We start from the raw sequence: 24,649 nt of genomic DNA on the forward strand, positions 1-24,649 counted from the left end.
GCTGTGAGTCCAGGGGAACAGGTTCTAGGTCATGGGATGTGAGCAGGAGTGCTGCATGCCACTTCTAAAACCAACCCATAAGAACCCCCCATGGTGATTCTGTGCCTTTTCTACTTCTGCCAGGCACAACGGCCTTGGAAACCGTGTGTTGAAGATGGTGAGCCACAAGAAGGAAGGGACCCAGCCCCCTGGATGCCTGCATGGAGGAAAGCCCTCTGAGACCAGAACACATGTTCTGGACTTTATATATATGAGCCATAAATGTGCAGTATGTGAAGTCACTGAGAACTGGCAACTTATCTCTTAGGCAGGAAGAATCACCCTAGCTAATACAGTAGGTATTAGTGGTAGGTATGTCAATTGCCTGGATCAGAAGGCATTCCTTCCCAATGTGAAGGCCAACCACATGGGAATTAAGATGTCTCTGACCCCACTGTTGCAGGCCAACTTCCAATAACAACCAGGTCCGTCATTTTACATCTTACTTTCTATTAGTGCTTCAATGTCCTTTAAAAGTTGCCTGATTCCCAGAAATAAGCCTGCCCACCACTCTATGTAGGCACTCATGCATCTACACCATCTTGAAAAAGACATCCTCTCCCTATTTGCAAATAGCATAAGACGGGAGACTAGAACAGATAAACTAGTTCATTTCCTTGGTTTTAGAAACACCCCCGGGCACTCAGCTCTTGAGTCCCTGGAAGCCAACGTGATGTGGTAGAAAGAGCATGGGCTTCTGAGTCACTAAGTCCTCCTTTGAGCAAGTTGTAAACAACATAGAGTTCCTGTGAAAATTAAATGAAGGGGCCTCTCACAGCACCAGGCCCACAGATGAGCTCAGTGAGTGTCAGTTCCCAGGAAACAGCGTGGGGGTAACTCCCACCTCCTCAAGCTCTAGGTAGCCCAAGCCAAACCAAGGTAGAAACGGACACATTTTCACAGAAAAGGTGAGGGTAGCTCATCCTTGCCTTAACCAACTCTCTGCTATGGTAGAAGGACTAAAAACAGATTTTCCACCGAGTCTCTGCCCAGCACCTTTCAAAGGCACTCTCCAGGGGAACCATTGTATCTGAATGGCACTGTGTCTCCTGACTTGCTGAAATTAGGCCTTTGGGACTTGATGCCAGTACAATAATTAGTCTGGAGGATACAGAGGGATGCTGGGGAAGACACATCGAAGTCACAGCCAAGTGAACTTGAAAAGTATTTCTCAATGCCCGCTCACTGTGTGCAGGGCACCGTACCTGGAGTCCAGGATGACCGCAGAGCCGCCCCACCCAGAGCAGCTCACAACCCAGCTATATCTGGTGGAGTCTATCCCCCAAAGATCCCCTATTTTGTGTGTGCACTTTTGTTTTGTTTTGTTTTTTCGGACACGATCTCACTCTGTTGCCCAGGTTGGAGTGCAGTGGTATGATCATGGCTCAGTGCAGCCTTGGCCTCCTGGGCCAATCCCCCGTTTGGAAGAACTGTTGGGTCAATCCCCTGTTCGGAAGAACTGTACCATTTAACCTCATTTTTCTCAACCCCCAAACGCTCACTGCTCAACAAAAGTTTATTTTTTTTTCTGATTTGTGAATTTATCAACATGAAGTCATTCCCCAAAATGCGCATAAATCCAACCAGTTAGATCTATATTTGCTTTTTTTTTTTTTTTTTGAGACAGATTCTTGCTCTGTTGCCCAGGCTGGAGTGCAGTGGCATGATCTCAGCTCACTGCAACCTCCACCTCCCGGGTTCAAGGGATTCTCCTGCCTCAGCCTCCCGAGTAGCTGGGACCACAGGCACGTGCCACCAAGCCAAGCTAATTTGTATATTTTTAGTAGAGCCAGGGTTTCACCATGTCAGCGAGGATGGTCTCGATCTTTTGACCTCATGATCTGCCCACCTTAGCCTCCCAAAGTGCTGAGATTACAGGCATGAGCCACCGTGCCCAGCCCTATATTTGCTTTTATGGGAGAAAACAAATAGCACTCTTCTTTCTTCCCCTCACAGCCTAGGTTTCCAAATGAATGGTCTAGCCTTGCAATGTGCACTTCCTCACCTCCCGCTCATCCATCGATCCACCACAATCTGGTCTTTCTGCACACACAGGCCACCCCATGCATCAGGCCAACGTCACCACCAACTGCTGCTAAATGCAACTGCCACTTATGGGGCTTCATCTTGCTGTGGTCTCTTCCCATTTCAGGCTTTTGCAGACCCCTCTCTCCCTGGCCCTGAAAGCAATGTTTCTGGTCTTCACTCTCATGGAGCAAACTCCTATAGTTCAACCGGTGTCTATGTCCTCATGACTCACCAGGCTGTGCCTGCACCACGCAGCTCCCTGCAGCATTTCAGGCCCTGCGCCAACAACGATTGCACACTCCCCTCACTATCTCATAGAGACCTCACAGGTGGCCAATTTCCCTTCCTCCCTCACCTGTTCCTTCTCCTGCAGCCCCAACCTCAGTGAGCAGCACCATCCTGACTCTGCAGCTAAATCCTTGGAGTCAAACTTCTCTGCCCCTTTTCCCTCATCTTGCAGAGCCAGCCAGTCACCAAGTCCTGCCTCTTCAACAGCCCCATTTGTTGCCTCCCATCCTTCCTGGGAGGGTCAGGTTTCCACCTGCAGTCACCTAGAACTCTCAAAATCTCCTCGCCAATATCTTCCCTGCCTCCAGATTCACCTCCCTCCAATCCACCAGCCTAGACCTCAAACTGCTGCCAGAGAGATCTTTATTTCAAAAATATGTACTTGGTCAGGTTCTATTCCTGTTCAAAATCCTTCAACAGCTCCCTGACGATCTGCAGGGTGAAGTCCAAACATCTTAGTGGAGCAAAACAAAAACTACCTTCATGATCCAGCCCTGGCCCGCCCCTCTAGCCTCCCCTCTCATTGCTTCCCCGCCCCCTCATACGCTAGACTCAGGAACCATTTGCAGTTTCCTGATAAGCTGGCCTCCATCACACTTCCACCCACGTGCCTTTGCTGATGCTGATCCCTCTGTCTGGAATGCCTATCTGGACTCTGTTCACCTTGTGAAAACCCAGTGGTCATTAGGGCTGAAACATCAAAGGCAGCAGCGGGGTGTCACAGGTCCTAGTTTGGACTCTGGAGTCAGGCAGACTGGTCACCAACCCCAACCCACCATTTACCAGGTATGTGAGCCTGGAGGAGTTGCCTAATCTCTTTGAACCTCGGTTTCTTCATCCATAAAATGGGGATAATAACAGTCCTGACCCACTGGGTGACTTGAGGATGAAACACAGTGACGCCTGGCTGGCCAGCATCCTTCGCTGCACTGTTGTTCTTTGAAGTGTTATTTTGCCCTCCCCGCGCCCCCTTTTCCACACTGTACTCTGGGGAGTTCGTATGATGGTTTTGCACATACCCTTGCATTGATCTACTTGTGGCCCTGCCTATCTCAGCTGACTGTGAGCTCTGAGGTTGAGGGCTGCAAGTCCCAGGGCCTGGTACCCATACCCCTGGCAATGGTGGGTGCTCAATAACCACTGCTGGTAGATAAAATCAAATCAGGAGCACCACACAAAGTTCTGGGTGTGCAGTGGCTAGAGTGTGGCTGCCCCTGTCAACAACCCTGCCACTTCATCCAGGGCCTGGCCAGCTCTGACCTGAGCTACCATGGGCCTCCTCACTGATCTCCCCCTTCCCAACTCACCAGCTTCACCTTTATCCTGTTCATAAGGCTCTCAGGGCTCTTTTCAGCCCTTGTACAAGTCGAAACCCTCCTGCCAGGCTCAGTAGGTTCCCACCCACCCACCCTCAGCAGCGCACTCTTCCTTGTTAGGCTCAATTCCCAAAGGCATTCGGGCTTACCCTGTGGCTGCCCTATTCCCAAAGGCATTCGGGCTTACCCTGTGGCTGCCCTCATGTCAGGTCTCTACCTTACTTCTGCCCCTGCTTAAACCTCATCCATCCTCTGAAGCCCAGTCAGCACCACAGTGCTGACTGAAAACCTACTGCGAGCTGTGCCCCCTAGGAGTTTCACAGTCTTCAGGGAATCCAAACAAACAAATAGTTATTGGTAAGAGCTGCTGGCCTGGTGGGAGAGGTGAGTTGGAGACAGAGTGACTCAGCACCTGAGAGAAGCTTCCAGAGAAGGTGGCACCAGGGCGGGATCGTAAGGGATGAGCTGGAGCATTCAGGTTCAACAGCTTCACCCCCCAACCCTTACCCACCTGCGTTCTTCTAACTCCTGGAGTCTAGCCTGAACTCACCAAATCTGGCTCATCAGACAGATTCACCCAGGAAGTCTACGAAAATTCAGTTTCCTGGGCCCTCTCCCAAACAGAATCCCTACGGCCTGAGGTCCAAGAGGAAAATATGCTTTTAACTCCCCAGGGAATTCTGTTGATCAGCCAAGTTTGGGAACCACTAGCCACATTCGAATCCACTCATTCATCTACTGAGAACCTATATTGCGCCTGGGGCCTTGCTAGGTGCTGTGGATACCAGGGAAATAAGATGCTTCTCTCCATCTTCTGAGAAGTGGGGAAGACAAAGAGTTCCCACACAGAGGTCACAGACCACACCACGTGGCTCTTCCTTTAGGCTTCAACCCATCATGTCTTTTACGCATTAATCTTGTCTGGACAACCTAATGTGCAACCTTAATGTGCAACCTCATGTGTAACCTGATGTTTTTTATTTATTGTCTACTTCCCAGAGTATTCACCCCAGTTCTGGGTTCTCAGCTGGTACTCAATCAATATTTAAAATTCAAATAATTCAGCTTTCTGTATTATGGTCTTTTGTAGCTAATGCACCCATTGATGAGCTGTTTACTGATCTTCATCTTTGTAATTCCAGTGCCAATGTGGTGCCTATGTTGAATGAATGAATGTTTACCAGTAGAAATCTGGCTCGGGAGGGATCGAACTGCTTTCACGGTAGCACTTTTAGAGTTCAAAGATTTCTAAAGTTTTCATTTGAATTACAGACACCAATTTTAGGATTAATTTCCTGATATACAATTACAGAGGCTGTGTTGTTTATATTGTCATTAATGTTATTAACAACACAAATAACACCTTCCTGGCTCTCAGTAGCCTGCTAGCCTCTGAGATGCTTGTGCATGTCTTTCACTTGGCCATCCACCCAGCCGGCAGTCCAGCTGGCCACGTCCCTCACCACAGAGTCTGCACAAGGGCCGGTGTACCGCATTCAGCCTTTATAAGCAGGTGTATACACCTGCATGGACAGGTGAGCCCTGCCTGAGTCAGAAATAACCAATGGGCTATTCAAAGCCTACCAAAATGTCAACACACCTGGGAAGTCAGGATCTAAGATGTAGATGGAAAAGCACCTGTGCTGCAGAGAGGCAGCGTGACACAGGAAAAGCCCCATCAGGAGGTTCCTGGGAGACTTATCCAAGCATGGGACATCCGGCTGGCTGGGAATGGCTAGGTATGCGGGGGTTGCCAGCAGAATGACTTCTTCTGCTTTCTCCAGGGCCAGCATTCCCAGTGGTTCGTCGTTGCTATTGATGTTTGTTTGTCTTAAGCCCTGAAAACAGGACTCGTCATCTTGAGGTGATGTGGATTCAACATCATCTGTCCTTCCAGGCCCCAACCTAGAAGATGTCTTTATTGGGTAACTTCCTTTGTGCCAAAACCCAAAGGGGTCTTTTCGGAAGTGCATGCTGGGTCCTGATAGCATGCAGGCCACATAGTCTGAGGCCTGTTCACTTCCATTTTGTTCCACTGGAAAACAGAAGGATTTCCTTGCTGCTCATTCATACGTCCAACCCTGATTACCATGTGCCAGGCAATGTGCTACATGAACCCAGCTTGACGGTTCTTCAGTACAACCTCTGGAGAGTGAACAGACCAGAAACTGGCAGAGTGAGACAGCTCTGAGAAAGGATTCCTTCCTTCATCAGGATGCAGCCAGGAGCTCTCTGCCCATGGAAAATATGCTGCTATCAGGAGGCAGTTGAGACATCTGAACAGAAGTGCAAGATAAGCACAGTTTTGGCCCAGTCCTTTACTGTACAAAGGAACTGAAGTCTCCTGGGGACTTTTTCCCAAATATCTGTAAAGCCAAGTAAGGTTACAGATGGCAAATACAGAAATGCCTCTCTGAGATGACAGGGTAGAACCAGTCCCTAAAGCACACGCAACTGCTGAACTGACTGGAGGAGATTATTGGTCTGACATGTTGTACTTCACTTCCCTGGAGCACTGGGGTTTGAAGTCCTGTCACATTTGCCTATTTGGGAATGGTTTGGAGGCTGCAGAACCATTGCAATGTATGATCATGAGCGTGTAGCTCACAGCTCCACTGAGAGCAACGCAGACCAGTGTGGGGCAGTCTCAGGGAAGAACGTTGCCTCTCCCAGCCACCCTCGGAGGCCACTCTCCTGAGAGCTCAGAGAGGCTAGGTCATAGGTTCCAGGGCCCAAAACGTCCCTCACCAGCCCCAAACTCCAACATCCAGCAGCCCCAGCGGAGGGGAGCCCCAAAGGTATAGCCCTGCTGGTGACTTTTCCCTGGTGGTAGGGAGACGGCCTCCCACCATCCTGATGAATACATTTCTGTTGGCCGAATGAAGACGTTGGACTCTTTCCTTGGTATTTGGGCTCATGCTCTGAAAAACATGTTTACTAAAATCAGCCCCAACTGCTCCAAAAAAGATTTTTTTCTTTTCTCATAAAGATAAAAAACCCAGAGGCAGCAGATAGGGACTGTTGATACAAGATCAAGAAATCTTAAGACTCCAAATCACTCTCTGGATTATTGGTCTGCTCCTCTCCACAGAGGACAATTCAGGCTCAAAGTTCAGTTTTCGAAACTCATTTCCTGGGGCAGACCTCAGCAAGGTATTCATTAAAGTGGGGGTGTGCAGGGCCAACCACGCCCAGGAGACGAGAGTTCCCGGAGCTCTCACTCCTCTCTCTCTCTGCCATTATTCTTTCCACTCTAATGGTCTGATGTTTTTTAACAATTCTGGCTCACCCTCATGACAAATAATCTACTTCCTGGATACTTTTGCCGTGCAAATGTCATCCTTAAAAACAACTATATTTTTTGTTGGTCTTTATTTTTAAGTAGCTTTCTCACCCCAGAGCTCCAGCTCCTGCAGAAATATTGTGTGACCCTGTCTGGAATGCAAAATGATCCCTGGAGAGTCAGTCTGCACAGGAACTCACAAGGGTGTTTGCTATCAGCTTATCTGGCAAGGGGAATCTGAGACATTTTAAATATGAACTGCTGCTGTGGCTCGTCCCACCCCATTCACTTTGCCCCATCAATAATCACTTCCACTGGTGTGTGAGACACAAAATGTAGAAAACGGACACAAAGACTCTGAAAATGAGCCCCCAGCAGAAGTTCCTGTCTCTATACAGAAACATCCATCAGACAGCTGGAGAATTCATATTTGGAGAAGCTTTGCTGGTCTCTGCTAATGTTTCTTTCAATGAATCTCACCTAGCAGCAAGTGTTTTGCAAAACCCTTGGCAATCTACTTCTGAACTCCCCACCTCTCCCCCTCCAGAGCTTATCTCTCAACTGAATGAATGTCTCATTCCTTGCACCCTCAGCTAAGAAGAAAACACGCACAGTCCTTCTCCTTACTTCCAAACACCAGATCAGGCCCTTTCACACCACCATGCACCAGAGAGTTCCTGGAGAACTCTCTGCCTCCTTTTCTGCCTGGAAACCTCCTGTTCATCCTTCAATACCCAAGCCTCACAGCCTCTCCTTGGTGCAGCCTTCCCTGTGTGCTGCTCTCTTCTCAGTGTTTCCAGAGCACTCTGTGTGGCTCGTTATAATGATGATAAAAGGGCTATGACTGTCATCATATACATCTGTCCCACCACTAGGCCAGGCCACAAGTCCTAGAAGTAAAGGGACTAGGTCTTACTCACCTTTGCATTCTAAGAACCAAGCCCAGGCCCTGGCATTTGGAAGTCCCATTAATAAATGTTTGACGCTTCAGTCAATGCCTCATCTATTTTCCCCCAGCCCTCCCTTCTCTGTGCAGAGAGCCATGTGAAATATGGAACCAAGAAGGGCTTTAGAGTCAGATACCCTGTGTTTGAGTCCTGGCCCTTGTGGGCATAGACAAGTTATTTAACCTGTATCTGTCTCCATGCCGACCTCTCAGAGGGCTGCTTACGTATATTAACAAGGTAGTATATGTGAACCTAGTGCTTGCCCAATGGAAGGAGCTCAGTAGGAAGTGTTGGGCCAAATGGAGGTCTACAGAAACAGTGAGTGGTTTCCATTCCGGTTTATGTGTCATCAGCATAGTGATGGGATGACCAGCTCACACCCAAAGATCCCCTCTCAGAGCAAGCGACAGTGCAGTCCATGCCCTTTGCTGGAGGTTCTCAGAACAAGGCTTGCTTACCAACAAAGCTCATGTGATTTAAATCTGAATGGCAAAGCCACAAGAGGCTACTCCTGTGAAGGCTGGGCCATCATATAGCCTTCATTTCCTGTTTTGAATTAATCTTTCACCCCAAGACACATCATAAAACAGAATAATGGCAACTCAACAGTGTGAAGTCACTAAGTACAAGTCAAAACAGCCTGCACCCGAGAATCCTCAACCTCTCCATGCTGTTGTGCCCAAGTTTTATTAGGCCTTGATAAACAATGAGGTAGGAGCAGTGGGGGCCCTGCTAACACCTTAGACATTCAAGTGCAGGATCGAAGAGAAAAGAGGAAGACATGGTGGCTGAACCCACGTGAAGAGGCAACATGGAAATGGGGAGAGAGCCACTTGCTGGGAATCAGGAGACTCGGCTTCTGTCTCACTTCTACCACCAGCCTGCTCTGTGGGCATGCTTGAGTCATGTCTCTGGGCCTCAGTTTGTTTACTAATAAATGGGAGAAGTGGATTAAAGGATCCGTAGTTCTTTCCAGCTTTATACTTTCCAATTGTAAATATTGGAGACAATTCCACCTTCCCTAGCCCTTCTCCTTTTCATGCTGGTTGTCCAACTGAGACATCTCTCATCTCTCACCAAGCAACTTTCTACCAATGCTATTCCCTTTATTTCTCCAAAGTATCCGGTTACCCCTGATCACAAGGCCTGGCCAACTTGGGGCCATGTACTTAAGAACATTTTTACTATCCTCTGAGCAAACAACTTAGTACAATCCAGGTACCCTGGGGCATCAAGGACTTGAAAATTCCAACAATCTTTAATCCCACTTTCCTCTGATACCAACCAACTTTCACTCCTTAGATCCCTAACAATCTCACAAAGTTAGAGTTTTCTCCCATGCTGCTTGGCAGGAGACCAGGACAGCAACAGGGAGTTCTTATCTGCACTCTGGCCTATCTCAGGGTGGGGCAGGGGAGAGCTGGCAAAGCTACAAAGATCAGGGTGAAAGTGCTTATAGAAGCAAACCCTGACTGCATGAGGAGGAGGTGACCTGGAGGAGAAGACAGTGCTAATCACAAGGACAAACTGACAGAGACACTGAGGACCAGGACCACAGAGGTCAAGGAGACTTCTTCAAGATGCCACCAGACCTCCACCCTCCCTGACTTCTTGAATAAGAAATCTGAAGGCAGCTGAGGTTCTGTGACCTGCCCAAGGTCATGCAGCTAAGCTGTGGACAGCCAACACTAGAACGTGGGTCTCTTGTCCTCAGCCCACTCTTACTTCCATTCTATTCTGTTGGCCTCAAGAGTCTAATGAGGCCGGCTGGATCCCTTGCAGATCTAAGAAACACAACCTAAGAGTCACTTAGGGAAAGAGCAGACCCAGCAGATATTTTGGTAACTGCCTCCCGGAGCCCATGAACTCTTTCCCACCTTGACGTGGTTTTCTTGTTCTTTCTCCAGTCCTTGCCACAAAACATGGAAAAGTTCAGAGGTCAGTGAAAAGGAAGAGGTAGGCCCCCCTGACCCTACAGAACCCTACATATCTAAGGTAAACCACGCCTGTCCCTCTTCCTCAGTCTAGAGAAGGTTGGAGGGGGAAGGGTAGAAGGAGGAGAGAGAATGAACTGCCTAGAAGGCTGACCTGTTTGGGCCACAGGTATTATTCATGGGCAATTAGATGGGTCACTGGAGGTCTGTGACAACAAACAATCGGATCTGCTTCTGCCAAGGACCTCTCATAGATCAGTGTCTAACACAGCATCTCAACTCGGGAGGAGGAAGCTCCGAGTAAAAGTCAAGGAATTACTTAGTTAGTATGCATGACCTAATTCCCAGAGGTAAGGCTGGGTGAGAAGAGAGCTCACCAGGTCCTTATCGTGGCAAGAAACTCAAATATTCCACAGAGTGGTGTTCTGTTTGCTGCCAAAGAGGGTCCACTTATGGTTAAGGGCAGCCAAAAAAAAAAAAAGTCCAAGTTCACTCATTCCACAAGCGTTTACTGAGCTCCTCTCATGTCTCAGGCCCTCCAGGGATTTACTCTGGTTGGAGTTCAGCAGAGGAGAGACATCATGGAATTTATAAAGTAGGCCTGGGCTGTGTCCCAGCCCAGCCCTTAGACGGCTGAACTGCCTTGGGCAGGTGACAGCTGCCTCAGGCAAATTTCTCATCTGTAAAATGGGAGAAGTCCACCTGCTTGATCATGAAGATGAAATGACCTTTATAAAATGTAAAGTGCAAAGAAATATGAAGTGTAAACAATACTGATACAACATGACACCCTTTCCCTGCCCTAGAGAAGTGTATCATCTGGGAATGCTTTGGAAACTAATCCAAGATACCTATTTGGCAAGCATCGCATTCTCTGTAATTCGGGCAAACTGTATGTTTCAACCTGCCAGTGGGGATGAAGCTGGCAGTCAGTCCCAGTCCTCAAGTCCAGGAAGTTGCAAGAAGGGGTGGAGTGAACACAGAAGAGTAGCCAGGACCCACCTGGCCCTGGGTCAAGCCTGGATTGAATGGAAGAGCCAGGAGGGAAGGGAAGAGAGAACAACAGCACGTGTTCGATCAGAAGCAGAACAAAACGAAAACTCATTTGAGGGCAAAAGGATTGAGCCAGCGAGAACGGCACACACTCCCCTCCCCACACGCATTTCAGACAATGTTGGAATTTGCTGTTCATTGCCCGGCCCTCCTCTGTGGACAAACTATGTATTCTGTTTCTCCAGAGAGGGGATGGTTTCTCAGGCTGTGGCAGTCTGGCCAATCAGCTCTTTGCCTGGGTCTTTCCCCAGATCCTAAGAATGAGAACTCCTGGAGAAGCTTTCCCGGATGACCAGTCAACCCCTTGTCATCCTGCCATTCAGGACTCACCGTGGACTCCTCACCCCCACGTGGTCCCTCAGCGCCCACCAGGCCAGCTGCCAAATGCCCTGACATGCACGCCGGCTGCCCCTCTGCCGGGGCCTCCCCCCGTGCCTCAGCTTCTTGGATTGGGCCCAGATGCTCTCCCCTCACCCTCACCTTCTTCCTCCCTCCTCCCACAACTAAACTGAGCCTCTTCAAGTCCCTGCCAAGGCTCACATGTCCAGGGACGCTCCTGGAGAGAAGGGTGTTTTATTCATCCCTATGTTCCCTTAACTCATGGCTTTCTGTAAGTTCTTCACCCTCCTGTAAACACAGATTTATGGTCCCAAAATGTTCTCTGATTGCTGTATACAGAAGCACAGCAGAAGGGAAGGGATGAGGGGTTCCAAAACACCAGACTGGAAGTCCAGGGCCTGCATTTCGATTCTCCATTGGACACCAGTTCATCCTCTTACCTCGAGAAAGTCCCTTCAGGCCTCAGTCTCCCTGTTTGGCAATGAGGGGTTTACTCTAAACAACCTTTCTAATTATAAAGTTTGACATTACAGAAACCAGGCTAGCCTGGAACACAAGAAAATGAGTCCTGGGCACTTATTAGCCTACCAACTGGGGCAAGTCATCCGACTCCTCGGACCCCAGCCTCCATGTCTACAAAATAAAAAAGGATAATATGACCATCCCACCCAGGCCATAAGGTTCCCATGGGACACTGTCTGTGATGAAGTTTCATGGACCATAAAGCCCTGATCAAACCTCGGGGTTGAGGTTCCTTGAGTCCACAAAGAGCTGTTGGCCACCTGTGATGTGCCTGGTACGGTGCCTGCCGGGAAGGGCCGCCTGGTCAGACAGGAAGGCTGGAGCCTGGTTCCCTGCCCTCAAGCCTCCCACAACTGGTGGGTGGGACAAGCAGGTGAACAAACCTTAACTCAGTGGTGTATCTGAGCATGAACACAGCGCTAGGAGAGTGCAGAGGAGGTGGTGCTGACTCAGAGGGAACAGCGCACCCTGGGCACGGCAAACTGCCCCAGGATGAGGGGAACATCCCACACTTTCCTAAGCCTAGGACCAGCCCCCAGGAGCTACACCATGGTAAACAAGATCCACCACTGTGACTTACTCACTGGCTTCTCAGGCATCACAGTGGCTAAAGTCTTCTCCTTCTGGGATGAGAAACACACCGGTTGCCATGTTCCTTGAAAAACAAGAGCCCAACATTGAATGTCAGTGACGTCATCTTAGCTTACGCCTCCTTTCTAGTCCCCGCCAAGAGGGTGCACGTGCTTGTGCACTTTGCCTTGTGGGACACTTCACCCAGCAAGAGGAAATGGACAGAGAATCTCTCTCTGAGCTCCAACACGTTTTGCCCGTGAAGAAAGGAACAGCAACAGGGCTAAACAAATTCTATTGTTGGCTGCGGTCAGGGCACCCTCAGGGCTTACCAGATCTCTACACAAAGACTTTGCTGAGGAGTAGGAGGTATCTGGAAAACAATGCTTTATTTGCTGCTTTAGTAAAAACAGAAAGTGTCAGGATTTCTAAGCTTGAGAGACAATGAAAGTAATCAAGCAGGTGTAAAACTTGATAACAAGTCCCCAGTGTGAAACTGGTCCTATCTTCCAACACTGAGTAAACCAAGGAGTTACGAAAGTGCACCCGCTGATCACGGCTGAGTTTCCTAAACTAATTATTCTCTTGGCTTCCAGTGACCACCCACATTATTTGGTGACATCCTATTGCTTCTGCAGAAAATGCCTCCGTACCTGTCTGGAAAACGAAACCTAGAGTTACAAAATATTTCTAATGATTTACTTCACATTGAAAAACAAATCAAAATATTTAAGAGGTAGCTCAATGGGACAAAAACTAGCACAGGTGTGAAAGTGGACCTCTCTAAGAGGCATTATTCATACTCCAGGGAGGTATACACACACTTTAGTGGTGGGCCCACATGTACACACACACACACACACACTCTCTCTCTCTCTCTCTCTAGCACACAAAGAACACACATCTTTAGTGTGCTGGGAGGTAGGACTCACTGTTGAGAATTCCCAGCCTGTTAATGGGAGAGGGCCTACAAAGTGCTGTGTACTGCTCACACCTGGAACCATCGAGGGCAGAGACTACGCGTGCTTTCTCTCAGTGGCTCCTCACAGACAGCAAACAGAGGCTTACAGGACAGACGGCACTTGCCAAAGCTCCACAGCAAGCAGGACTGGGGCCCGGGACTGGCTGCCCCAGTGCTCATGGCCTTTCCCACCAAGCCGAGGGGAAGGTGTTCTGGACGTCAACTCTGAGCGAAGCCCTAGTGGGCACACACACCAGGCGAGCCTGGCAAGTTCCACGGGCGGCTACCTGGGCAGAAGCAGCAGCCCTGCCCGCCTGTCATCATCATTATCAAGCCCACACCCCTCGGGGCCTGTGCCAGCTGACAAACAGGCTGGCCTGCCTGGGCCACATTCTATCAGCCTGAGCTGCAGGCTCTGTGCGGCTGCCTCCAGCCAGAAGTCAGAGCAGCTGGAGGCCTAGACTTGTCTGCCCCCTGCTTCTCAAGGGGAGCTTCTGGGAGCCATGGGTGGGGAGCTGGACATCCTGGTGCAGAATTCCATCATTCTGGTCCAACCAGAGTTTCAGAAGCCAGGAACCCCATCATGCTCTCTAGATTTCAGGAACAGAAGTCCCTACCTGCCCTAGGGCACTGCAGAGACCAGCAGCAGGGACACAGGGCTCATATATTTTATTTACACACACACACACACACACACACACACACACACACACACATATATACATTTTTTTTTTTAAAGATGGGTTTTCCCATGTTGGCTGATCTCGAACTCCTGAACTCAGGTGATCCACCCACCTTGGCCTCCCAAAGTGCCTGGATTACAGGCGTGAGCCACCACACCCAGCCACATAGGGCTCTTTAAGGTTCTGCTTGGGTTGTCTTCATGGTGGGCTGGAAGTAGGCATGACTGGACCAGGCTGCAAGGGCTGACCACCAGTCAGATGCTCACTCAAAGGACCAACTTGTAGCCTCTGTCTGACCAACAACTAAATACACTTTAAGCTCCCTGTAACACCAACAAATTAGCAGGTCCTACAGCCCAATACCTTCCTGCCTTTGAGGGCCAAGGCCTCTGTTCTCATTTCTGTAAAATGAGGAGCTTGATGCAATTGGTGATTTCCTCACCACAGACCCCATTCAGCTGCCCCCCTCCAGGTACCCTGACTATTTTAGAGACAAAACTACTTAGTTGTTACAGGAAGAGGAGGGATTAACCCGTGCAGAGGTATTGGCTTTGGTAGTTAACACTGCTACCTCAGCTAATCCTCCCAGCAACCCTGTAAGACAGGTAGTACAGTATCATTGCAGAGGGGGAAACTGAGGCATGGCACAGCGAAGTGCCTCACCCAAAGTCTCGATTAGCAGAGACCCCAGCAGCACTGGGACTCCCGATGGGGCTGGCCTGAGTCCATGCCCATGCTCGTTCCCCGACACAATGTTTTTCTTCGTAATCAACCAGAATGAAGAAACACTGTCTCTCCTTGGACTTCCCATCAGGCCAGCGCCAAGCAAAGAAGCATGAGGTCTCTGGTCCCTTGTGGACCTGATTTGGGTGATACAGGTAAGGTTTCCTGTGAGATGGAGTGGGACATGACAGGCCCAAGGGACAGGAACTTGGGGGACCTTCCTCTTGGATGTTTTCCAAGTCTAAGCTCTTCCCTGAGGGACCCCAGGCACTTGGACAGGGCCTAGAACCCCCAGGTACTCAGTAAATATTTGTTGAATGAAGAAATGAACAAACTTAGAGTTCCAATGCAGTAAAGACATGTTCAAGAACCATCTGGTGTAGGTCAGTATGAGATATATTAGACCAGCTCAAACCACACAGCTGACGCTTCAGCAGCATGCAGTAGGCGGGGGTTTCCACATCCCAGTCCCTCCCCAGACAGTGGACAAAGACTCGGGTGCTGAGCCAGACCAGGTGAGCTTCTGACAGAGCAAGAGAAGGGTCTAAATGCAAAGGTTGCCCAGTGAGGCTGTGAAGAACTTGGGCCCTACACAAGGGTCCTATCCCAGCTCTGTCACTTTAAATTAGTTGGGTGGCTGTAAGCAAATCACATCATCTCTTCGAGCCTCAATCTCTTATTCAAAAATGTGGATGATGTTAATACCCACTTCATAAGGCTTCTCTAAAGATTAAATAAGATAATGCTATAAAGGACTTAGCCCATCACGTGCAGAGCAGGCGCGTGGAGGTGACGTATGTTATTGTCTGCATCAGAGTGGGTGGTTAAGGGCACTTCTGGAGCCCTCTGCTTGGATTCAATCCCAGCTCTCCTCCTAACTAGCTATGTGACTTGGGCAAATTGCTTAACTTCTCTGTACCTCAGTTTCCTGGTATGTAAAATGGGTTGACTGTGAAGATTAAATGAGTTACACAGGTAAAGGGCTTAGGATGTGTCTTGCACAAAGTAAGTTCAATAAAAGTGAGTATTACACTTAATTATTAATATTACTAGTATTCTCTCTCTCTCTCCTGATAACAGACTCCACCCCATCTCCCACTCTCCAGCCAAAACGGAGGGTATAGGACTCAAGGTAGGCCCATGGGAGTATTTTTTCTCCTTGGCAATGGTACAAGGGGTGTGCACATGCTCCAGGCCAAGCCAAATCCCAATCTGAAAGATCCTGGGGAAGGCCTGGTCCTCCCGGGTTGGTGGCAGGGCTGTGTGGGGTCAGCTGGGAGCTGCCTGCAACCATGGACCACTGAACAGGGGACTCTGGTCTGGGGATGCTGGAGGTCACATGCTGTCTTCCTGGGGCTTGATTCTTCTGCACCTCTGTCAAATCTGTGAGCCTCTCCTGAAATCTTCCAGTGTATCCTTTTTAATTTAATTTTTTTTGTAGAGATAGGGCCTTGCTGTGTTGACCATGCTGGTCTCGAACTGCTGGTCTTGAGCGCTCCTCCAGCCTCAGCCTCCCAAAGTGTTGGTATAAGAGGCATGAGCTATGCATCCTATTTTTGCTTAAGCTCATTCAAGTTTGGTTTCTGTGCCCTGAAATCAAAAGACTCCCAACTAATAACAGCCCTCAACAAGTGGCTGCTTCTTCATCACCACATCCCACCCAGGAAGAAAAGCTAGCTGCATATCCAGTGAGACCCAAGCAAAGGGAGGGCAAATAGGTGCAGCAAGGTATCTACACACTGAAGTGAGGGGAGGCCACTGCAAGCCTCTGGACCAGGGCCCTTCCTGGGAGAAGAAGGTACTGAAACCAAGAGCAGCAGCCCAGCCCTGTGCTCCCTGGTTGAGAACAGAGCCTCAGACCCAGCCCCGGGGCCATGCGTATTAAGAGAGGGAAATAAGAAGGAAGCTAAAGCTGATTTTCATTGACTTTGAAGTGGTGCAGAAAAAAAATCCCATAGCTATTTAAAACAACTCTTTTTAAAGGAGGAAGTAAGAGAGAAAGCTGGGAGCTGGGATAAGGGAAGAAAACTTGCCTTGTTTGAGTACTTAAATGTGTCACCTACTGAGGGTCACACTCTTTGAGTCGTATGATCTTGTCTAACCCTCAGTGAAACACTGGGCGCTGGATGATCATCCAACCCATTTTCCAGGAAGAAACTGAGGCTCAGAGAGGTCAATCACTAACTCGCCAAGGTCATGCCACTAGTGCCTCATGCCTGTTCCATCCAATGTGTGCCACCTCCTCAGGACACTCTGATTTCACTAGAGCCTAAGGTCTCTTCCTCACACAGCCCATGTCTACTGTCACTCAATCCTGTGCTCAGATCCCTCAGAGGTGATGGCAATGTCCTGCTGCTCCTTTATTCATAATCACTTAGAGGAAAAAGCAGCCCTGAGACACCGACAGGAGAGGCAGGATCTTGACAGCCCAGGTGCATCCTTGGGCAAGTTTCCTTTTCGGGACCTTAGTTATTTCCATCTCGAAGAGCTCTAGTGTGATTTCACTGGATGGCACGTATCAGTGCATTTCCTGCTCTTGAGGGCAAGATTTGCCTATGCCTAATAACCAGCCAACAGGCTATGAAACATCATCTCCCTTGCATGCTTCTTGTTTTACTTTTGCTTTTTTTCTCAGCCACCTGTCCCAAGAGATTCTGACTTCACAGGGATGAATGACTATAGTGCCTGACACATAGCGCTGTGCTAAACAATATTATCTTTCCTTGTCTCACTTACTCACTACTTTGTGGACCAGCACCCAAAGGTGATCTATTCCCGTAGCCATGCCCACTAATAGCATTGTTTTAATTCCCTTCAGGAAAAGAAGCTGCACCTTCAGAGGTATTTTTAAAGGATTTTAAAGAAATGGAAAAAATGGCCGGGTGCGATGGCTCACGCCTGTAATCCCAGCACTTTGGGAGGCTGAGGTGGGTGGATTGCTTGAGGTCAGAAGTTCGAGACCAGCCTGGCCAACATGATGAAACCCCATCTCTACTAAAAACATAAAGATTAGCCGAGTGTGGTGGCGCATGCATGTAATCCCAGCTACTTGAGAGGCTGAGGCATGAGAATTGCTTGAATCCAGGAGGCAGAGGCTGCAATGAGCCACTGCACTCCAGCCTGGGTGACAGAGCGAGACTCTTTCTCAAAAATAAAATAAATAATATAAAATATAAAAAACAGAAAAAAGAAATCCATGGCCTGGTAGCAAAACCTAAGAACCGAAACATGCTGACGACCACCCACCTCTCCTGCAGTGTGAGCCACGAGGCGGACATACAAACGAGCAAAGGCGAGTGCCTCCTTCCACAGGCCCCAGGGAACCCAACGCCAGGTCTGCACGGGCATAAACTGAGTGAGGAGTAAAGATGCAAGCATCAGTTGGTACAAAAGAAGACACAGCCAAGATGCAGGTGGGAGCTTCTAGCGTTTGCTGGAGAATTAAACTGCAAACTATGATCTGGAATGGTATGAAGATCTTCCTGACCACAATCACGTCAAGAACAGCCCTTGGCGGGGCCTTAGCTGTATCTGTGGCCATAGGGAAGGTCAATAAGCCGCCCTAAGTGGAACACCTTGCTGGCTGACCCTCACAGGACACAGGCTTCATAATGCCACACTGCCCAGGGCCCACCTGGCAGCTAATGGCCATTCTCTTTGTTTTCCAGCAGCCAGCTTCAGACAGTGTTGCCCCAGTCACGGGGGATTATCCAGGCAGGTATTTCCCTTACTTTTCTTTTTCTTTACATAACTTTATTCTCTGCTATTTAAAACATAAAAAGGAACCAGCTCATTTCCCCTGAGGGCATGATTCGGTTTCACTCGCAAGTGAGACACGGTGCTGCACAGCATAGCACTGCCTGGTGTTGGAGTGGCATGCAGTACACTGGCAGAGCTCCATGGGCAACTTGGACCACGGAGAAATCTGAAAGAGGATGGAATGTTCAAGGGGTCCCATTTCCTGCACTGCCCCCGCAAACCTGGTTTCCCTTAAACCAGCCAGGAAAGATTAGTCAATCAGCATTTGCTGAGTGCCCTGGCTGGGACAGCGAGGAACACTAAAAAGCATGGGGAACAGGGGCCAGGACTCAGGAAGCAGTGGTGGTAGAAGGATGGGTGCTGTCTCAGGACAGCCCACCCCTAGGCTTGGATCCCAGCCTTGCTGCCTGTCTGTCGTGAGACCTCAGACAAGTCATTTTAGCCCCAAGTCTCATTTGCTCCTCTTTGTGGGATGTCTACCTTATAAAGCTAGATTGAGGATTCAATGTGATAATACCTATCATAACAAGAGCTGCCATATGTTAGCCATTTACTATGAGCCTGGACCTGTGTGCAAAGTACTTTGCATGGATTATTCCATCCAATTCTTACCACTTCCCTCTGAGGCCGGCATCACATCCTCAATCTCGAATGAGAAAATGAGACTTAGAGAAATGAAAACACTTACCCAAAGTCACACAGCTCATAAGAAACAGAGCAAGGACCTACCTAGCGTCCACGTAACTGCCTGGAACATGGTGGGTACACAAAGCATGTTCCCTGCCTTCCCTTCAGGAAGCAGAGAGGGTGAGAAAGAACTCCCAGGAAACAGGTAAATGCTGAACTGGGGGCTGTTGGTTCTCTGCCCGGCAAGCGTATGGAGAAAGGAGGGGTCTGAGAGGGTTTAGGAAGCCTTTCTGAAGATGGCAGGGCTGAATCCAGACTTGGAGGATGAGGGTGTTGAAAAGGCAGAGAAGAAGGAAAGTGGCAAAGAATTAAAGCAAAGAGCTGGGGCCAGGGATGGCCCAGGTACAGAGGAGAGGAGACCAGCCAGCTTGGAGGATGAGAAGGGGAAGCTGGCCTGACTGAGGGGTGGGCAGCCTGAGCCATTACCTTGGGGCAATTCACTGGGATCTTTCTCACCTGCAGCCCACAGGCCCTCCTGCCTCTGCTCCTCCAGGCGCACGACCAACACAGAGGGAACTGACAATCAGTTCCAGGTGCCAAAGCTCAGAAACCTCTCTCTTCCCACAGCAGGATCAGAGTCCGGCTCCATAAGCAGGTGTGTTTGCCAGTTCCCAGTCTGTGCTGCTCTGCAGACCTGCCAGGCCCCAATTCTAGCCCAAGTGCTGGGATGCCAAGAAGCTAATGTGCTGCCACGTGCACTTAAGAGGCACCACCCTCAGCGCCTCCACCCAATCATTCAAAGTTGCCAGGAGGGAGGAGGAGGCGCAGGTAAAGCCAAGGTTGTAGAACCTGAGCTCCTTGTGGCGGGGTCGTATCTTGCTAGACTTCGTATTCCTCACACCTGCTGGGACACTATAGGTACTTCCTCAATAAACGTTAGTTGAACTGAACTAAACAGGAAATTCTTCTACTTAAGGAGTAACTCCAAGGAGTTTGACAAGTCTGGATTAAGGGCTGACTTTGAGCCCTGGGTTCAGTCCCACCTTAGCTAGAAAAATCATTTGCCTGTTTGCCTCCCAGGGAGTAAATACTCCCCATCCCACCCCTCTGCCCTGTGGCCTCTGATTTGGCCCCCTGTAGGCCCTTGGCCAGGCCCCTGGCCAGGCCCCAGGCAATGATTCTGGGCTCTACACCTAAGCACCTGCTCCTCCTCTTGCCTCCTTCACCTTCAGTTTCAGGGTCCCTCAGGGCACATTTACACTCAGGACAATTTCATGCTCAGGCACTGTAAATGCTTAAAGCTACAATGCTCTCCCCATTGTCTCCCACTCCCCACCAAGCTCCAAATGCTGAGTCCCAGCCCAGACCTCAGATCCACAAAGAAGGGAAAATGAAGTGGGGATAATGTGAGCAACTCCAACCATCAGCTCAGCTCAAAACCATCACCATGTGCTTAGTTTGGGAGTAACAAGACCTGGGAGCAGAGGATGAAAGTAGAATTGTATAGGCTGGGCACAGTGGCTCATGCCTGTAATCCCAGCACTTTTTGAGGTCAAGATAGAAGGATAACTTAGAGTCCAAGAGTTGGAGACCAGCCTGGGCAACACAGGGAGACCCTGTCTTAAAAGAAAAGAAAAAATCAGCCAGGTGTGGTGGCATGTGCCTGAAGTCCCAGCTACTCCAGAGGCAGAGGTGGGAGGATCATCTGAGCCTAAGAGGTTGAGGCTGCAGTGAGCAGTGACAGCACCACTGCACTCCAGCCTGGGTGACAGAGTGAGATCCTGTCTCAAATTAATTAATTAAAAGAAAAGAAAAACTAATGAAAAAAGTTCCATATAATTGAGGACCACCAAAAAGAAGGAGGAGAAGAGGGGAGGGGAGAAGAGGGGAGGGGAGGGGAGGGGAGGAGAGGGGAGGGGAGGGGAGGGAAGGGAGTGGTGTATAAAGGTTGGTTGGTCACATGACCTCCTTCCAACCCTCTTTAGGAAAAGGGCTATGGGGGAAATGATGAATGGCTTTAGGGGAACTGTCAATCTGAAACTCCAGAACAAGGCTTTTTGGGATGGGAAGGGGGGTGTGTGTTTCATTACCTTCCACCTGCAAGTCTTGGAGCAAATGATTCAACTCTGCAGAGTCTCCATCTCCTGACCTGTTCAATGGAGACAGTACCCAGGAACCACACTGGGTAACTGTGAAGACCAAATGAAATATGAATGGGAATGTGTCTGGCAAACTGTAAAGCACCCTTGGAAATATCAAGACATTTTCCAAATCCTGGGAGGTGGGCTCTTCAGGTCAGAATATGTGGCTTGAAGGGTAAAAGAAAACCAGAAATCACTGCTTTTGGCAAATCTCTATTGACAGCTTCTAGGACAAAGCACAAGTCCTCGGGGATTTTAGAAAGATGCTGATTGAATTCTATTCATTGTCAAGACGACACCTACACCCACATCTGTATAATAAGGCAAAACAGAATGTCTTACAGAATCATCCTGCAGAGAGGATGGGACATTCTGACCTCAGAGATTAAGAAGGCACTTACAATATAAAAATAATATAATATTAGTAACATAATAACAACTCTTTCAGAGGGCTTGCTATGGGCCAGGCACTGTTCTAAGTGTTGACATATCTTCTCTGATATTAATTGTCATAACAACCCTATGAAGCAAGTTTGCAGATGACAAAACTGAGACACACAGACATGGACTCCTATCTTGGACTTACATGACTGGTAAGTGATGGAGCCAGGATTTGAACCTGCCAGGCTTTTCTTTTTGGAAACCAAAATGGGTTTCAGATAAACTCTGAGAGGGTGGCTGAAAGGCTCTGATAAGGCCTGCAGGGCTGAGTCATTGAAGAAAGGTACTGCCTCACCCGCAGTGTCTCCCACCCATGCTTTCCCCACTACATTCGCACTGCCCTGATCTGTCCTGGAAGTTGACCATGCCTCTGCTCTCCCTGTACCTGTCTGTGGGTACCTAATACCAAAGGAGACTGATATGAGAACTTATATGTCAATATTTACATTTACACAATGGACCACTCGTGGATTAAGCCCAGCTCTGCCATTTACTGGCTGTGTGACCTTGGCAAGTCTTAGTCTCTCTGGGCGTCTGTGTCCTCATCTGTAAAATGGGGTCAACGCTGATTAGCTTGAGCAGTTACTGCAAAGATGAAATGGGATCATATGCCTAGCGCAGCACCTGGCATGCCATGGTCTTGATAAACAACGGTTGAATCGGAAGACTTTACAAAGGATTTCCATTGCAAAATCATTTTCTTCAAGGTAAGATCTGGTGGTAATAGTAGTACTTTTAACTAGTATTCACCTAGTATTCATCTGCCATAACCTAGATCCACTATGTGGATTATCTCATTTAATCGTGGAAAGCATCATGATTTTCTTCATTTGACTCAGTTTTAGAACAAGAAAGGATGTTATCTACGGCCATACCGCCCTGAACGCGCCCGATCTTGTCTGATCTCGGAAGCTAAGCAGGGTCGGGCCTGGTTAGTACTTGGATGGGAGACCACCTGGGAATACTGGGTGCTGTAGGCTTTAAAAAGAAAAAGTTAAAAAAATAAATAAATAATAAAAAAATAAAAAGAAAGGATGTCTCCAGCACATTAATTTGACACACACACATATATTCAGACAGAGGGACAGAGAGTCAAGCAAGACAGTATTTTTAGGCACTTACCATACGTCAGGTGCTCTTCTAAGTATCCTGCATTCAGTAACCCATTTCATCCTCTTGAAAATGTGTCTATAAGGTAAGTACCATTTATCTCCATTTTACAGACAGGGAGCTTGTGGCACAGGCAGGGAAGTGTCAAATGAGTGGACTTTTTTAGTCTACAGTGGTCATCTCCTCCTGAATCTCTGCTCCTCTGTCTCAGCCTCCTATATCCCATCCCCTACAAAGCCACAAGGGAGATACATGTCATTCCTCTGCTTAAGAGCACTCAAAGGCTCCCTACTGCCTAGCCAAAGACCCCCAACAGGTTGAAGAGGATCGACTGTGGGCTCAAGATCCCAGTAGGATCTGGCCTTGCCTCCTTCCCAATGGTCCCAGACAAAGTCTCAGTGACAGGGTGAGTCAGTGAAACCTTCCCTAACCACTCTATTTAAAATTACAGCCCTCCCCCAGCTGCTCCCCTCCCCCTGCAGCACACCCCGTCTCCTTCCCTGCTTTGATTTCTCTGCCCTACGTCTCATCGCCTGGCCTCCCACGCATGTAACTCACTTGTTTATTGTCCCTCTTTTCTTCTGGGAATGTGGCAAGAGATGTTTCCCTGTTTTGTTTTTTCCCTGCTGTAACCCAGCACCTAGAACAGTGCCTGCCACAGAGTAAGAGCTCATAAATACCTGCCGAATGAGTGAATGGGCAGACATGTAAAATGCCTAAGAAGAAAATGGTGAAAGAAGGGCTGGCATGCCTCCGGCCTCCTGGAGGCTACACATGCCTAAATTGAAACGTCTGGGAGCTAGACCCTGTCTTGTCCATCTTCCTGAGATTTACAAGAGTTCTCTGTGAGATCCTAGGCCTTCCTCCTCCCATCCCTGTTCTGAAGTTCAGCACACTCCAACTCAATCTCTCTCATTGAAGGCTCTTTGCGTCTGTCCTGCACTCACCTGCCCAGCCTCATCTTCCTCTGCCCACCTTCAAACCAGGCAATTCCCCATCTCTCCTGACCTCAACACCCACTAGAGATGCTCTCTTCTTACTCCCAGCTCATCCATCTACACTGCAACTACCCATCAGGGTCCAGATCAAATGCTGCTGCTGCTGCCACCTCCACTCCCTCCTCCAGGAAGCTTTCCAGGCCCTCTCCAGCCCACAGAAAATGCTCCCCACACCCACTGGTGCCTCCTCCAGGCAGACAGACATTAGTCACCAAGTACCTTGTGGTTTTTCTTCTGTGATTGAGCTGAACTGTTACAAAAATCTCCTGTTACTTTTTTTTTAATCTTTAGACACATAAGCCTTGCTTTCCCAAGCCCACTATAAATACTTTGGGAGGAGAAGCTGTGCCTTATCCATCTTGTCATCCCATGGCACAGAGCTATGGCACAGAGGAGATGTTCAATAAATGCTTCTCAATTACTCAGGGTAAATAAGTCACCTCCCCAACCAGGTCACTTCCTCAATTATAGGTACCTGGACTGGCCACGCCCAGCATGCTGCATTTTTTCTTCAGAGCCAGCTGTGATCTTGGTTACCTGCAAACCTCACCATGAGCCTATGTTCTTAAATGATGTTAGACCTATTCCCATCGCACTCCACTGCACTGGGCAGACGAGATGATTTGTAAAGCATCTCAGGTCTGGAAAAGGAAAGTGCATACTTTTTCCAGGCAAACTCAGAGATTCGGAGCTGCCAATCTCTTTAAATACTAGAATTCACAAGAGGAAAAAGCCATGGTGTACGTTTTAGCTGATTGACAGCAGAAAACCAACACAAGGCCCAGGTGTACCCTTTGAGCACCAGCTCTCAGTAAACTGAGATAACAATTTATAAACAGTAATGGTCCTAAAATCGCAAATGACTTTTAAGGGAGAAGGCCCTGTTT

The 24,649-nt window shown here is 48.8% G+C and overlaps 1 protein-coding gene and 1 non-coding gene across 14 annotated transcripts in view; one reads left to right on the plus strand and one right to left on the minus strand.

Moving 5' to 3' along the window:
- MICAL2 (microtubule associated monooxygenase, calponin and LIM domain containing 2) overlaps positions 1-24,649 on the minus strand; it is a 250,253-nt gene that overhangs the window by 210,229 nt on the left and 15,375 nt on the right. For 7 of the 13 annotated variants that reach the window (XM_064365173.1, XM_012456650.3, XM_012456648.3 and 4 more), the window contains one exon: positions 12,330-12,404. The exons of 3 other annotated variants lie outside the window; for them this stretch is intronic. The gene's annotated coding sequence lies outside the window, so the exon portion shown is untranslated. Of the gene's footprint in view, positions 1-12,329; positions 12,405-24,649 lie in introns of those variants that run through there. 3 more of the 13 variants (XM_021675158.2, XM_012456649.3, XM_064365167.1) reach the window with 1 other exon arrangement.
- Positions 22,516-22,634, plus strand: LOC135270349 (5S ribosomal RNA). Its single transcript, XR_010338504.1, has one exon. It is a non-coding gene; the product is annotated as a 5S ribosomal RNA (ribosomal RNA).

Source organism: Aotus nancymaae, unplaced genomic scaffold (genome assembly GCF_030222135.1).
Source record: "Aotus nancymaae isolate 86718 unplaced genomic scaffold, 86718_ANA_hifiasm-v0.15.2.pri h1tg000059l, whole genome shotgun sequence".
Classification (NCBI taxonomy): domain Eukaryota; kingdom Metazoa; phylum Chordata; class Mammalia; order Primates; family Aotidae; genus Aotus; species Aotus nancymaae.